The following is a 17,779-nucleotide window of genomic DNA, read 5'->3' on the forward strand; positions in this document are numbered from 1 at the left end:
ACGTTTCTGGATCTAGTTTAGATCACATTGTGGAAATCATCCTTGACTGTGCTATAAATGGGAAAGAAGAAAAAAGCCACAAGCAACCTTACTACAAAAGCTTACTTTGTGTAAGTTCTAAATAAGCCCTTGGCTTCAAAATGTTAAAGAAAGATGGTACTGCTGACAAAGAAGTAGAATACAAAGTTCACTACATCATACTTTACAGAGCAAGGAGAAGATGGCAGCTAAGAGCAGCATCAGGGCCAGATAACCGCATCTTCTAGGCAAAAGAGCAATTGGCCTAGTCCCCATCATAGCTTCTCACATCCACAAAGGTGACACATACATAAACTAGTATGAAAGTATCTTTGGCTGCCGTGAGCTAAAACCTCATACATAACCCTAAATTTGGGCTACTACCCACCATATATTTTAACATACTTGAAGTAACCACATATGCATCCTCAAGCATGTTTGGCTGCATTGGGCTGAACTATACCTCGCCCTATATTTGGTAAGCACCATTTAATGGTTACAGAGAAAAATATTTAGTGGCTTTTAGCAATGCAACGGCAATAGAAACTTCCATTTCAGTTATCAACAAGTATGTCTCGCATGTCCATATTTAGGCCCTGAAAATTTTGAGTAATTTGTCCAAGCATTTGCAAATGTGTGCATTGTCACATAGATGTGGAGTAACAAAAGCAAAGCAATGAAGCTGTTGTATACACAAAGAACTGAATGAAAGAACAAGATCACATGAACTTAGTAATAATGAACTTTGGAAATAGAATCCATATACCAAAGCCAAGCATGTGCACAGCCACACGGGCTGTGGCCAATCAACAAAGTGCTCCCAAAATCCCTCTCTCTAGTAAGATGCTGTTAGCAGTCATCTTTGTCATGCATTGTCATCTCTTGCCTATGAGCCTCAATCTAAGTCAAATCAGGACATTAGGAGCTCTGACATTCAGTCTGTTGTGTTTTGACCAAGGAGGCAACTCTTTCTAGAGCAATGCGTTTTACAAGTGCTTTGGACAAAGGCTAGACATCTACAACTATTTTCTTGCAGATGTAGTCGTCTGAGAGCAAAGGATGGAGCTAAATCATCTCAGCATTCCTCTATCTCTACACTAGTTGTCACCCATGAGTTTATTTCTTCATAACCATATGTTGGAGAAGCCTTCTTCAATGGATGCCTCATCCTCTAAGAGGCCTTGCTTTATTGACAACGGCACTTGGAGACATATGACTCCACAAGGAGATTTGCTACAGGATCTTGGTCCATCTAAGGGTCTTCTCACTATTGGTGACATCTTGTCGGTGCCTATTAATGGTGTTGGGACTTTGCCGTTATTGCCAACCCATTCATCAAGCTCCGTTTTAGAAGTCCTACATGTTCCACACTCGAACTTTCCATTCTTCTCAATTTATGGCCTTACTAGACTTGATATCCAAATTGTCTTCACCAAGCAAACCATCCTTATGGAAGATTCTTCTTCAAGAGCTCTTTTAGCGAGACAAGTTGGCAGGAGAGCGGGCTATATAGGCTCCATTCCCCTTCTCTTATACAGAGTCCTCCGTGGCGGTTGTCTATTGTTGCACCAATTCCCAGTGGTCCACCATCTATTCCATGGGTTTCATACCATCCCCCACCATCTCCACTAGTGGTTCCCTTGTACCTCTCTTTTCAAAAGAGGACAACATTTGTCATGAGGACATGCATTTTTGAAACCTCACTTAACATTTGGATTAATTTTTAATCACATGGATAAGTAAATGTTGCACATGAGAGGTGTGACTAGGGTTAGAGTAAATTTACGAGCACAGGACTCAAGGAAATCATAGGATGTCAAAAGCAAAAGTTGCTATAAGTTATGCTGCACAAGTACTTGGTGGTATCTGGTGCAAGTTGTTGGCCTAGGTCATTTATTTGGCCATAAGTGTCAATTGGTGACACTAGAAAAATGGCATTTAAAGGTACCTAACACCAATCTAATGGTCAAAGATGGAGCAAAGACACTCGGGAAAGAAAGTTGCCTAGCCAATTTAATTATTGGCCTGTCAAATTATTATTTTGGACACCAAAATAATTGTTAGATTGATTTTCAGTATTTAAAGACTGAAAATTCATATTTAATTGTGAATAATGCTGAAAAAACTATTTGGAAAGACTACCATTTGGCAAACTTATCCATGAAGGCTGGTGGGAGGCTAAAGAAGAGGAAAAGCGTGATCGTTCTGTTGTGATGAATCATGGGGAGTCGTTGGAGCTGATTGGGTACTTTTCCTCCATTTTCCAGCAATAAACAGATGACAACTCCTGGGGACCCCCAAACTACAAGCAACAGCATCCGGGCTGCTAGTGGCAGCACTTATTGTAAGTGTCAACAAGGAGAGGATTCCCAACAGCAAGCGACAATATCTACAAGCTGTTGAGACAGAGCAGCAGTAGTAAATGACTGATTTTCTTCAGTCCTTCGCAAAGAAAGTCTGAATTTTCTCTCTCCTCAACATTCTCTCTCATCTCCAAGCCTTTATACAGCCTTGCTTCAAAGATTACAGAATTGAGATCACCACAAATTGAGAAATTTCAGATTTCTCTATTGTAAACCCTAATCTATACAGCAGAAATTAGGGTTTAGTAGCAACCTCAAGAATCATGACAAAAATTGAAAGCTCCAAGACTTGGATTCAACAAGACTGAAACTGTTTTCAATCAAATTCAAGTGGAGGGACTAGCAAATCAATGAATTTGAGGCATTTTCTATCTCTATCAAAGCAGATGAAGGCCAATTGACTGCCCACATCAAGGGGCAAATTAGATTGAAGACTTGCTAGTCATTTTGGACAACAAAGGAAGTTGGAATACCAAAAGGGATTGGGAAAATCCCATTGTATACCAACTTCTTCAATTAAGTTAAAGAAATACCGAAAGGCGTCAATTTTGGGGCCAATAGGGTGTCCATTGTCCAAGATTGTGAGTTAATTTGCATTTCTCAGTTTTGTAATAAATGTTAATGTAACTAAGTTGTAATCAGGGAATTACCACTCATCCACAGAAGGAAGGCTAGTTTCAATATTAGTGATGCAGCTGTAGATTCCCTAGCCCTTGATGTTTTAGAGAGGGTTTCCTAGAGCCATGTTGTTGTTGTAACTAAGTTGTAATCAAGGAAAACCACCCATCCACGAAAGGAAGGCTGGTTTCAATATCAGTGATATGGCTATAGATTCCCTAGCCTCTAATGTTTCAAAGAGGGTTTCCTAGAACCATGAGGATCTTCTTCATCAACAGTCTACACCGTGGGACTTCATCGGCATTGGCACTCTTCTTGCCACCCTCGGATTCGCATCTTCTTCGGCCATCAACCACATCAAGGATCTGAGAGAGGGTGTTAGTAGTCATGTTAGTCATGCACTATCATCTCCTATCTGTGAGCCTCAGTTTGAGTCAGACATGGACATTAGGAGCTCTAACATTCAGTCTGTCATGTGTTTTGAAGGAGAAGGTAGCTCTTTCTAGAGCACCCATTTCTTTTTTCAGTCAGTTTAGGTGTGCTCACATTGTGCAATGTAGGTTTCCAACTATTTTCATGTGCAAATGTCGAAGTAGACACTAGAAGGGGGAGAAAAGCAGTAGAGGGAGCAAAACACAATACTTACAAGTTGTAGAAGATGAAGGATACGCTGAAATTGTTAGCAATCATGTTTGTCATGCCTTGTCATCTCCTGCTTGTGAGCCTCAGTCTGAGTCACACGAGGACTTTAGGAGCTCTGACTTGTCTATCACTTGTTTTGGCGGAGGAGGTAGCTCATTTTAGAGCACTCTGTTTATTGCATTTCAGTGCATTTTCTCCTCCAGTCGGGATTTTATGCGCATTTCCCGGGGCAGTTTTTGCATTCTTCAGCCTGCCTCACTTGCCGGACATTGTCCACCCTTTCCGGGATTTTTCTAAGCATTCCTGGCATTTTTACCAGCATTAAATGCTGGTCAGACATATTTATGGCCTCAAATTTCAGGTCGGCCAGTTTTTGGGTTTTTTGGCTATTTTCAGCCATTTCCCACTTGGCAGTCAGTTGTATTATCATCTTCCCTCCTTCTTTGGTAGGTGCACACTCCGACTCCGTCATCTTTCTCCGTCTTTGGTGCTGCCATCATCATCAGCTTGATTTGGTGCCCTCACTGACGCTTCAGGCTGTGTGCAGGGATTGATCAGTCCATTTCAGTATATTCAGCATTCATTTCAGTCAGTGCAAATTTTCTTCCTTCATTTTCTGCTGTCTCTCTCTCTCTCCCTCTGTGTTCGTGTTTCTTCTTCCGTTGTGCACTCTCACATGGTATCATCGCCTAACTGAGAGCACAGAGGAGAGCTTCCATTGCAGAGGAGGACACCATCAAGTGCAGCCTTTCTTCCCTCCTTTCCAGCCCTTGGCGGTGCTGTCCAGGCTGAAACGCAGCCTTCCATACCTGCGTTTTGTTGTTTTGCAGCATCAGGAGGAGTAGGCGACAGTTTTCTAGGTGTTTGCAACCTGCGTTTGCATCAAACGCAGCCAACAGGAGGTGGTCAACATCAGCAGAGGAGAAGGCGTCATCATCTGGAGGATAGGCGACTGTTTTTTTCTCCAAGCGGCAGCATTTTCTCTCTCCTCTTGCAGGCGACAGCATCTTCTAGGTCTTTTCTAACATAGGCGGCTCCATCTTGACTATCTGCTGGTTGCAGATTGTTTGGTGATTGCAGATATGTACGAAGATATCTTATCACCAGTTCTTTGCTGATTCAGAGAATGAGGTCTCTATTCCTTCCTCTGAGAGACGGAGAGACTTTCGTGCTAGTTCACGCGACGACCAGAGGTCACCTAGCCCATTTGACCGAGATCCCTCTATTCCCCGTTCTCTCCATGTTTCACAAAAGGCTCATTCTGCTCGCCTTCATATGCCTTCCATGGCACCCTCTATACAGGTGCCCATACTTCCTTCTTTGCCCAAAGAAGACCGGCTTGATGGTTCCAACTACTTGCTTTGGTCGTGTAAGGTGGAGTGTATCCTTGATACCTTCGATCTTTGGGAGTTTGTTACCCACCCTGTTTCCCGTCCACTGGAGAATCCCACCGTTGGATCATTGATGGACCATGCGGCCTTACGGGATCGGCTCAACTCACGAGCTCGATCTTTCCTCTTTATGAGCTTACAAGATTCTCTCCTAGTGCATGTGCGCAGGTTGCGGAAAGCAGCAGAAGTGTGGACAAAGCTTGCTTCTTTGTACCATCAGAAGACTTTTTCCCATTGGATTACTCTCGAGAAGAAATTATGGATGCTCGTTGTTGATGATTCTTCTTCCATGAAGGATCATATCAACAGGTTGGAGGACATGAGGGATGAGCTTGCGTCCCTTGACAGGATTATCTCTTCCGAGGATATGGCCATGATTCTTTTGACTCAGCTGCCATCTCCCCGTTTTGATGTCTTCTACACCAGCCTTCTTACATCGAGGACCCGTGAGAAGCTTCTATGGGAGGAGCTTGCCCCGCTTGTTTTGGAGCATGACGAGCGCGCCAAAGAGGTAGCCAGTGAATCCACCTCCATCAAAGCTTTTGTTGCACGTTCGAGAGGGGGGACACAAAAGAAAGGGAAGTCACAGGCTAAAAGACAGGAGAGTTCTTCAGGTTCTGACTCCGACTCGGAGAAGCCTAAATGCCCATACTGTGGGAAGGGGACACATCCAGAGGAGAAATGTTGGAAGAAGTACCCTCACCTTCGTCCAGGAGTGAAGGATGGAGCTAAAACATCTGAGCCTTCTACCTCTACTCCAGCGGTTACCCATGAGTCAGTGTTCCTTCATATTGTTGACTTGGAGGAGCCTTCTTCAATGGTTGCCTCATCTTCTGAGAGGCCTTGGCTGGTTGATAGTGGAGCTTCTAGTCATATGACTCCCCGAGGTGATTTGTTGCAGAATCTATGCCCTTCTGAGGGTTCAGTCACTGTGGTGACATTGTTTCGGTGCCTATTTGTGGTGTTGGCACTTTGCATTTATTTCCCAACCGCGCGTCGCGCTCCCTTTCCCAGTCTCTTTATGTTCCTAACTTGGGCTTTCCACTCCTCTCAGTCTATGGCCTTACTAGGCTTGGTACCCGGGTTGTCTTCACTGAGCAGGCCGTTTTATTGAGGATTCTTCTACAGGGGTTGTCATTGCGACAGGTTGGCAGGAGAGCGGGCTTTATAGGCTCCATTCCCCTTCTCTTATGCAAGGACCTCCGAGGCAGTTATCTATTGCTACACCTGTTTCCACTTGTGCACCCTCTTTTCCACAGGTTCCTTCCCATCCCCCATCCTCTCCTCCGGTGGTTCCCTCGTACCTCCCATCCCTTTCAGAGGGGGACGATCTCGGTGATGCGGCTGTGGATTTCCTAGCCCCTACTGTTTTGGAGGGGGCTTCATAGGATCGCGAGGAGTTTCTTCATCGGCAATCTTCATCAACCTTGGCATTCCTCTTGCCACCCCAGGATCCGTTTCTTCCTTGGCCTTCTGCCATATCCAAGATCTGAGAGGGGGTGTTAGCAGTCATGTTTGTCATGCCTTGTCATCTCTTGCCTGTGAGCCTCAATCTGAGTCAGATGAGGACTTTAGGAGCTCTGACTTGTCTATCACTTGTTTTGACAGAGGAGGTAGCTCATTTTAGAGCACTCAGTTTATTGCATTTCAGTGCATTTTCTCCTCCAGTCAAGATTTTATGCGCATTTCCCGGGGCAGTTTCTGCATTCTTCAGCCTGCCTCACCTGCCAGACATTGTCCACCTTTCCGAGATTTTTCTGAGCATTCCTGGCATTTTTACCAGCATTAAATGCTGGTCGGACATATTTATGGCCTCAAATTTCAGGTCGGCCAGTTTTTGGGTTTTTTCGCTATTTATAGCCATTTCCCACTTGGCAGTCAATTGTATTATCATCTTCCCTCCTTCTTTGGCAGGTGCACACTCCGACTCCGTCTTCGGTGCTGCCGTCATCATCAGCCTGATCTGGTGCCCTCACTGACGCTTCGGGCTGCGTGCAGGGACTGATCAGTCCATTTCAGTGTACTCAGCATTCATTTCAGTCAGTGCAGATTTTCTTCCTTCATTTTCTGCTTTCTCTCTCTCTCCCTCTGTGTTCGTGTTTCTTCTTCCGTTGCGCACTCTCACAGAAATATCCCCAGAATGATGGTTGGTGTTAAGATGACTACTGGGCAGCCGACTGGAGAAAAAAGCGCAAGGATGCCAGTGAATATCTCTTCCTATAAGTGGCTGCAAATAGTGGCAACTGCTGGGTGTTGAGCTAAAAATGCATTAGCTTCACTTAAACAGCCCCAAAACCTACTTAATTAAGGAAGAAACCTTGTTTATTTAAAAAGAAATGTGTTCCTAGAGATGTTTGTATCCCATAAGCACAAACCCACTTGGGAGGGCCCAAACTTTATATAAATAGATATGCTGCCCTCCATTCAGCCTTAATCTCATTTTTGCAGATTTCAAGTATTTCAGCTTGCTACCCACAACCCCGAAACGCAAAGGACATCGCAGTCCAAGTTGGCCGTTGCTGTCTACAACAATCTGGCGCTTGTTTCCAACTTGCCACACAATGTTCGGAACTGATTTCAGCATGCTAACTACTACTGTTGGTTTTTCCTGCGTTTTTAGTCTCTCTCTCCTACAGCCTGCATTTGTTGTTTTCTCTCCTGTGTTGTTTTGGAGTCTATGCATGAGCTGAGCTGAGAGTGAAGGTACAGAGAGTTAAGAGCAGTAGAGTGAGAGAGTGAGCACGACACAATGGGTATACAGTACAATAACGAAAGTCCCACATTTTAGGTTTTAAATATATATAAAGTACAAAGTGGAAGGGTGTGTTCACACCCGAACATGGTAAAAGGCACGGTGAGCCTTTATTCCCAACAACCTCCCACCTAAAAGCAACGTGTCTGAAGATAGAGGAAAGAATCAGCTAAGTGTATATATGTACAAAGCTGAAAGACACATATACTATCCAACCCCCATCATCTGGCGGCAATGAACAAACCGCTCGGCTGGAAGACCTTTCAAGAGGTCTGCAGGATTATCATCTATATGTACCTTGACAAGCTCAATGCCTTTGCTATCAAGTACATCCCTAATAAAGTGATACTTCATCTGTATGTGCTTTGTCTTTGTGTGAAAGACAAGATCCCTTGCTAGCATGATAGTACTCTGACTGTCACAGTGGAGGATAGGAACTTCTGTAATCCCAACCTCTCACCAAATGTGAAAGCCATAAAGCCTCTTTGCATGCCTCTGTGGCAGCCACATATTCTGTCTCTGTAGAAGATCATACAACACACTTTTGCAGCCTAGATATCCAAGAGATTGCTCCTCCTGTGAACACAAACACATATCCTGAAGTAGACTTCCTACAGTCAGGATGGCCAGCATAGTCTGCATCCGTAAAACCAACAACAGATGACTTCTGCTTACCAAAGAAGATACACAAATCCTTTGTGCCCTTAAGGTATCTCATGATACCCTTCACTACTTCCCAATGCTTTTTGCTAGGATATGCCATGTATCTGCTAACCACTCCCACCGCAAATGCAATGTCAAGACGTGTAGCAACCATAGCATACATCAAGCTACCAACAACTAAAGCATAAGGTATATCAAAAGATGACGTACCAGCAAGACAATAGGGTTTGCGGGGAGGAACACGGAGTGAACTCGGCAAACATGGAGAAGAGAAGAGAAGAGAGAAGAAACTCTGATGAATGGAATGATGAAGATCTGAATCATGGAGTGAATGTGATACAAGGGAACAAGGGTGCCGTAACACAAGGAAGATGATGAAGACAACCACGAACCACGAACCGCAATGTTCTCCTAAAGGGGTGTGAGGATAGTGGAGAGGCTGGAGAGAAGAGGTGACGAACTGAATGAATCAGCCGTCATGAATAAATGAGAGAGTGGCCTATAAATAGGCATAGTCAGTCTAGGATGGCACCCCTTTTTTGGGCTGCAAACCCTAAACGCAAAACGCAAAAACGCAAAAACGCAAACTGCGGGTGAAGGGTTAAGGGTTTCTCAACACCCCCTCTCAGGCCCAAAAAAAAAAAGGGGAACAAGAGAAGAGTGAGGTGGAGATGCAATGCTACATGCTAAAGAATGCTCATGCAGCAGGTGCCACTTGGGCAGTGTCCCTCGTGGGGAAATTGTTCACTTGCCCAAGTGCCCTAGGACAAAGAGGATGAAAACATGCAATGCATAGGAGGAATGTCAGACTTTGTGTGGTACCGCATGAATGTATCAAATTTGTGATACCATTCGCGTGGTGCCTGCTTCAGCCCACAAACTTTTGTTAAGTTTACATACCATGTGCTCTTTTCCCTTTGCAACAAAATCGTCAGGATGCTTCATATAGATTTCCTCATGCAGATCACCATGTAAGAAGGTGGTTTATACATCCATCTATATGAGTTCCATGTCCTCAGATGCAACGAAGCCCAAGATGGTTCGCAAAGTAATCATTTTGACAACAAGAGAAAAGATTTCATCAGAATCAATTCCATTTTCTTGCTTGTACCCTTGAGCAACCAAGCGTGCCTTGTACTTGGGCAAAGAACCAAAAGTGACTTTCATTTTGTAAACCCATTTGCAAGGTAGCACTTTTTGTCCTTTTGGCAAAAGTACCAAATCCCAAGTACCATTCTTCATGAGAGATTCCATCTCTGATAGCATTACTTTTTGCCATTTCTTATTATCCTATCTATCCATTGCTTATTGGAAGCATGACAGTTCACCACAATCTGTTAACATGACATAATCAACCACATAGTTTACTCCATGAACAAATCTATTTGGTTGTTTTTACACTCTTGTCTACCTATGGACCCAGTGGTCAATATTTGTTGGATGTTCAGCCTGTAAATCTGCATTAACAGCTTTTTGTTCTGCAGGTACAGCTTGCTGTATAACTGGTTCAGGTTGTTCCAAGTGCACATATTCTTGCTAAATTTGTGGGATATCATGGGCAAGAGCTTGCTAATCATTTACAGCATCATTCCCTGCATTTTCAGGGACAATTTCAGCAAGTATTTGCTGCTATCTAACGAGCATTCTTTGCTGTCCTATTGGTACATCCTCCCAGAATACAACCCTTAGGACCTCCTCTGTTCTTTCGGGGTGTTTGTGCATGCGATCTTCCCGGAAGATGACATCATTGCTGCATACTACTTTTCTTTTCTCGAGATCCCATAATCTATACCCCATTTCACCTTTATCACCATATCCTAGGAAAATACATTTACAAGACTTTGGCTCAAGTTTGCTGCGTTCTTCCTTGCGTATGTGCACAAATGCCTCGCAGCCAAACACTTTCAAGTGTGCATATGAAAGTGACTTGCCCGACCACACTTCTTGGAAAACTCCCCTCCCCAAAGACCTATTTGGTGACCGATTAATCAAATGTACGGCTGTCATAACAGCCTCTGTCCAAAATCCATAGAGTAAAGCAGCATGTGATAGCATTGTATAGACCTTGTCTTGAATGGTTCGATTCATGCGCTCTGCAACACCATTTTAGGGCGGATTATGAGGAATAGTAAGCTCCCTTTTAATCCCTTTGCTATCACAAAAGTCCTGAAAGGCTTTGGACACATATTCCCCACCATTATCAGAGCGAATGCATTTTAATGTCCTGTTAGTCTGATTTTCAGCAAGTGCCATGAATTTTTTAAATTTATCCAAGGCCTTGTCTTTGCAACGGATTGGATAAACCCATACTTTGCATGTGGCATCATCAACAAAGGTAATGAAATACTTCTTCCCCCCTAAAGATAATCCTTGCATTTGACATACATCTGAATGTACCAATTCTAAAGGTGAAGACTTTAGAGAAAGAGATTTTTTATGTGATGTTTGAGCATATTTACCATAAATACAATGATCGCACGGTCAGCATACCTCAAAGACGGTAAATAACCCAAACGAGAGAGTACTTTCATTCCAGATTGACTCACGTGTCTCAACCGGCTATACCACAAAGAAACACTTAGCTGCTCGGTTATGGTGACTACATGGTCATGCACACTAGATACATGCAAGAGATTCAAGGTATCACTTTTGGACCCATTGGCAACAATGCAAGAGCCCTCACAAATTTTCCATTTGCTATCCCCAAAGGTGGTGTGATAGCCTTCATCATCTAGTTATGCTATGCTTATCAAGCTCTTCTTGAGCTGAGGTACATGTCTCATATTATGCAAAACAAACACAGAGCCATGTTGAAATTCTAGTTTCACACTGCCAATGCTTGCAATTTTACATGCATGTATCCCCCAAGTGGACAACACCATGTACACCACCATTGTAGTCAGAGAACCACTCATGATGTGGTGTGACATGAAAGGACACACGTGAATCAAGTATCCAAGTGTGCATATCATCCTCAAAATCTACAATCAATACATGTGCACTCAAAGAAAAAGCAAGAAGTACATCACCATCACTGTCATTATCATGAGTGACTACATTAACCTCTTCTATTTTCACATTGCTCTTTTTGACAGGCTTGCTATCCTTATTTTCAGCCTTGTTGGCTTCGTTGTTTTTGTTTTTGCCCTTCTCTTTCTTCAATTGAAAGCAATCCCTTCTGTAGTGCCCCTTTTTGCCACAATGATGGCACTCCACATTCTTTCCACGAGATTTGTTGCATGCTCTATTTTCAAAACTGCTCTTATGTTGAAATCTGCCTCTAGTATGTAATGCATTTGAAGACTTGTTTGCTGAGTTATTCTGCATGTTGAGTTCTTCCATCAGCAAAGAACTCTCCACATCAAAGTATAACAGCTGAGCATTCAAATTACTCAAAGCTGTCATGAAAATATTCCAACTTTCATGTAAAGTGCATAGCAAGAAGGTAGCTTTGAACTCTTCATCAATATGAAAATCCAAAGCAATCAGCTGACTGAAAATTGAGTTAAACTCGTTCAAATGTACAGACATGGTTGTACCCTCTTTCACGCGAAAAAGTCCATTAGTTTTTTCAGCCAATAAACCTTGCTGGCTGCACTTTTGTGAGCATACAATCCTTTAAGCCTTTGCCACATTGCATATGCCGAATTCAGCTTCTCAATGTTAACGAGCAAGTTGTCTGACACTGAGAGCTCAATGGTAGAGCAGGCAAGCTCATCAAAGCCATCCCACTCGTCTTGTTCCATGTTTGCTAGTTTGATTCCCTTTGTTTTGATGGGCTTTACATGTTTCTTTTGCACCAAGACATTGTAGCATTGTTTTTGCCAAATTGCAAAATTATGTGCACCCTCAAGCTTCTTAATGTGCAAAAGATTACTGTTGTCACTGTTTCCAGCCATAATTTGCAGTCCCAAATTGACTAACCACAGTTAGCAATGAAAATCCCAAGATTGCAGAAATTTTCTGATCTGCAAATGAATTTCAAAATTTAAAAATGTCGTTTGCTGCACTCCTCAAGCAAATTCTGACACAATTTGGAGCAGATGGCTGAACATTAAGTTCACTTGCTAAAACTCCAGGCAAATTACCAAATGAAATGGGCAGTAACCCTTCAAATACATCACAGGCAACTTGATATGTGTCAAAACCAACAAGGGATAATTCTAATTTTTCATCAAAGAGCACATCCCTACTACTGACAAATACCTTTTTAGAGACAAGATCATAGAATCTGTAGCCTTTTCTCTCACTACTATATCCCACAAAAATGCATTTGACAACCTTATTATCCAACTTTTTTCTAAGTGCCTGAGGAATGTGTGCATATGCAAGACACCCAAAGGTACAAAAGTGCCCAACAGAAGGTTTTTAGCTATTCCAAGCCTCAAAAGGCATAACATTCTTTAATGCTTTGGTGGGGCATCTATTTAAAACATGGCAAGCACACATTACGGCTTCCATCCAAAAACTGTGTGGCAAGCTTTTTGCTTTCAACATACATCTGGCCATCTCCATGAGTGACCGTTCTTCCTCTCTGCAATCCCATTCTGTTGTGGAGTATAAGCAGTACTGAACTGACACCCTTCTGCTTCAAAAAGAATTCAGCATAGAGGATATATATTCCTCCCCTCGGTCCGAACAAAGAGTCTTTATTTTACAACCAGATTGGTTCTCAACAAGTGCTACAAAAGCCAAAAAATGCATCATACACTTCTAACTTTTTAACCATAGAATAGACCCAACAGAAGCGAGTAAAGTCATCACTAAAAGTCACAAAATAGTAACATCCACCCAATAACTTTGTTTGCATAGGGCCACATACATCTGAATGCACTAACTGTAACCTGGCTGTGGCTCTAAAAGCAACAAGGAAACGAAAAAACCGATGCATTTTCCCCAAAATACATCCTTCGCACAAGTGCTGAGGAGGTCTCTCCAAAAGAGGTGATCCATCTAGCATCTGTGTACGATACCATAACTCTGCCTGTAACATAGCAAGAGTAAGAGTGGATACTAAGTATGCTAACTGATCAACTAAAAGAGCATCCAACTCATATAACCCATGACATAAAGTGCCAGTCAAGACCAAAGTCATGTGTTCCTTATCTCTCACCGTGCATTTGTCATCATCAAAGGTGACCTCCAATCCACAACGTGCCAAAGAAGAAATAGAGAGCAAATTCTTCTTTATACCTAGCACAAACAAATCATCCTGTCGGTGGAGAATAGAGCCATCAATGGCTGTGAGCACAATCTCCCCAATACCTCTAACATGGTATGATGCATTGTTGGCACACTGAATAGACTTGCCAACTCGAGCTACACCAACAGAAGCAAATAAATCTCTACGATATGTGATGTGCCTAGAAGCACCACTATCAAAAAACCAAGTGTCTGCATCCTCAGTAGAGTTAAATGCTCTCTCAACCCAAGAAGAGTCATAACTGCATGTGTAAAAGCAATAGTCCCTATCTGCAACAAAGGACTTTGACTCAGTAGTAGTGGAAGGAGCATCAAAAACAAACATTCCTGACTCCTTTTCTTCTCCTTGGTGATGTGCTTTCTACACTCAGTGATGTAGTGGCTCGGCTTCTTACAATAATGGCATTTGCCCTTCTTGGCTTGCATGCCCCTTGTTTTTTATTATCCTGTGAAGTACCTTAAGTCCCAAAACTCTGCAGAGCATTCTTTACTTGGCTGCTTTTGTCCTTGTGTCCTGGCATAAAAGCCTATTGAGAGGCTATGGCATCCACACAACTATTCTTCTTGTTTGCTCCTCCTATAGAAGCAAACTGATTAACTGAGGAAAAGTAATCGGTTGTGGGGCAATCCGCATGGTGAGATTTAGGGTTGTATGAAAAGCCAAGTACGAAGGAGGTAATGAGTTTAATGTGATAGATATCAGTTGTGCATCTGAGCAGTACTCATCGACATTCATAAGTTGCTCACGCAAGTCTTGAATTTTGTTCAAGTGATCCTGTATAGAATCACCCTCATCCATCTTCAATGTCTCAAGCTCTTTCTTTAAGAAAGAGATGTGGGTCTCATTCTTACTAACAAACATATGCTCCAAAGTTAGCAAAGCTTCTCGTGAAGAAGCTGCAGACCGAATGTGAGGGATGATGGACCATTGAACTCCCAATGTAATCAACAACAAAGCCTGTGCATCCTGTGTATCCCATGCTTTTTGACCTGCCGATCTTTGGGAAAGTAGCTGAAGTGGAGCGGGCTAAACAGGCTGAGGTCCCCACTATCCACGTCCTCCTAGAGGAATAGCAGGAGCCACAACTGTGGGCCTAACTTCTCCGCTGACATAGTCCCAAAGATTTTTCGCAACTAGCACATTCTTCATCATGAAGAACCAAAGTGAATAGTTGTTACCATCTAATCTGTCCTCCTTGGATACATAGGTAAATACATCCCCTCCCTAATTTGCCATGATAATCAATACCAAAAGAGGCAAAATAGCAATGTCCAAGCTAGACCAACCTGAAAATCTTCAAAATTTCCACAAATTACAACGAATAGCGTGCTACAATTAGTACACTAAGGTACACTCTATCAAAACTATCTGTAATGCATGCAATCCAAGGTGCATTCAATGCTCAGTAATACTGAATGAGTAAAAATCCCAAAATTTCTTGCCCCAACATTATCAAAAACAATCTATTTCAGACTGAGACTGTAATACATTTGCCAATGTCTTCACAAAGCCCAAAAGCCCCAAAATTTCACAAAATCTCTACATGAGATGTATCCCAAACACTTGCAAATGCAAAGATGTGCTGCCCAAGCACAATGCTTTCCTACGAATAAGATTTGAAATAAAAAATCGATTTTTTTTAAATGTCTTTTTACCCTGAATTTGACTGTCGTAGTGGCTCTTGTTGGAGGTGCATTGGACCACGTGCTACTGAGGCATGACAAGCCAAAGGTGCTACAATCGTATGCAGCAACTAACGGCACTGGTAGGAAGGGCACCATAGGGCGTTGCACTGCAGGGTAGGGGGCGACTTCCTCCAGGCATCAGGTGGTACAGGAAGACAGCGCTATAGACAGAAGCGGCGCAGCGCCACAGGGGCGTTTGGAGACTGGCGGGCGGGTGCAGCAGGTTGGAGCAACGTGGTCAGACAAGGACGGTGCTACAATCAGACTGGCGAGGGCGCTAGGACAGGAGACTAGGGCGGCGCAGGCAGTCCAAGCGAAGACTATTGGCGTTGGCTGGGAGACTCCAAGAAGCAAGTCGAGCTGTTACAGGGGGCATTGGCAGTCTTTCACTGAGGCGCTGCTGGTGAGGCCGCTGATGGAGCAAAGCTGGATTGAGCGGGGACTCCTGGAGGCTGAGCAGAGCTGAACTTAGTTGAACTCAGCTCTGATACCAAATGTGAGAGACTGAGAAGATTGTGTCAGAGTGCAGCGGTGCGGAAGCGTAGGACTGAGAGAGAGAGAACGCAGAGAGAAAAGGGAGAGAAAGAGACAGTGTACAATGAAGATCTGTTGTATAAAGAATGCTGAATACAAAGATATACACGGGCGCAGTGCGCTGGACTGCGTGTCTCCACCTCGACGATGCGACCTGCTGTCCACCTCGAAGTCTGCTACAGTCTGCACTGTCTGCTGTCTGAAATCTGTGAACAGAGACAGAAATCTGCACGGCACCGGTCTGTAATCTGCGACAGAGAATAGTGGCCAGACTGCTGAAAACGTCAGCAATAAATAGGCGAAAAATCACCTAGAACAGGGCGCCAAAATAGGGCGCAGCCTGGAATAAAATGGCTGCAGGCAGTCGGACTGCCACGTGGCAGTCCGACTGCTGCAGGTCCGACTGCAGCAGTCCGACTGGACTGCACCTGCTTGGCTGTGATCCTCTCTAACACCCCCTCTCAGAGCCTGGGCAGGGCAGAAGCCTGAGGGATCTGGAATGTTGCCGAAGTAGAGCCTGAGGAAGCACCTTCGTAAACAAATCCGCAAGATTGTCCTCCGTCTTGCAATACTCCACAGTGATGGTCTCATCCAGAAGCTTTTCTCGGATGAAGTGGTACTGAATCTCAATGTGCTTCGTCTGGGCATGAAAAACAGGGTTCCTTGCCAAGGCAATGCAACTCTCATTGTCACATCGCAGCAATGTAGGACGAGTCTGGGGGCACCCAAGCTCCTCCAACAATCTCCGAAGCCACACAACCTCGCATGTGGTGGAAGATGCGGCCCGATATTCCGCCTCAGTAGACGAAAGGGCTACCGTGGGCTGCTTCTTGCTACTCCATGAAATAACACCTGCACCCAAAGTAAAGCAGTAACCTGTTGTAGACCGTCTGTGGTTCACGTCACCGGCCCAATCCGAGTCGCTCCAACCTGCAAGTACAAGATCTGACCCATCTGTCCCTGCGGGGTAATAAATCCCCAAATCAGACGTCCCCCTCAGATACCGAAGTATCCTCTGAGCAGCCTGCCAATGCACCGTCTTAGGTTCACTCATGAACCCTGCCAAGAGCCCAACAGCAAAACATAGATCAACCCTGGTGTTGAGAAGCCAAATCAAAGACCCTATCAACTGTCGATAGCGGGAAGCATCCGCCAAAGGAGAAGCTGAGTGGGAAGTGGCCTTCCAGTTCGGATCCATAGGAGTAGAGAGGGCCCGACAATCTTCCATCTCAAAAGACACCAAGAGCTCCTGTACATATCTCTGTTGGGAGAGAAAGATCCCCCTCTGAGACTGAAAAATCTCATGTCCTAAAAAGAAATGGAGTAGCCCCAAATCCGTCATCTCGAACGTCCAATGTAAAGCTGACTTTGTCTCCTTGACCTGCTGTGCATCATCACCTGTGACAATCAAATCATCAACATATAATACAAACAGCACACAACCATCCTCGGAAGTGTGAACATACAGCTGCGGATCGGCCTTGGACCGCCGATATCCCAACTGAGTCTGGAGGAACGAATCAATCTTCTCGTTCCAAGGTCGCGGGGCCTGCTTGAGACCATACAGGGCCTTCTTCAACCTGTAGACTTTCCCATCTGAAGAACCAAAGCCAGGAGGCTGCTCTACGTACATCTCCTCCTTCAAATCACCATTCAGGAAGGCCGACTTCACATCCAGCTGATAAACAGGCAATCTCCTATGGCCAGCCAAAGCAAGAACAGCTCTAATGGTTGCCATACGAGCTGTAGGGGCAAAGGTGTCATGACAGTCAATCCCTGGGCGCTGGGCAAAACCCTTAGCAACAAGGCGAGCCTTGTGCTTATCCAAAGTACCATCACTGAGATATTTGGTCTTGAAGACCCACTTAACTCCAATCACCTTCTTCTTCGGGGGGCGTGGCACAAGTGAC

The 17,779-nt window shown here is 44.0% G+C and overlaps 1 protein-coding gene across 2 annotated transcripts in view; it reads right to left on the reverse strand.

Annotated features, from left to right (window-relative positions):
• LOC148024620 (uncharacterized) overlaps positions 1-17,779 on the reverse strand; it is a 164,352-nt gene that overhangs the window by 83,099 nt on the left and 63,474 nt on the right. The window lies entirely within an intron of this gene.

This window comes from Lygodium microphyllum, chromosome 15 (assembly GCF_053477565.2).
Source record: "Lygodium microphyllum isolate KBCC chromosome 15, Lygodium_microphyllum_v1.1.10, whole genome shotgun sequence".
NCBI classification, from domain to species: Eukaryota; Viridiplantae; Streptophyta; class Polypodiopsida; order Schizaeales; family Lygodiaceae; genus Lygodium; species Lygodium microphyllum.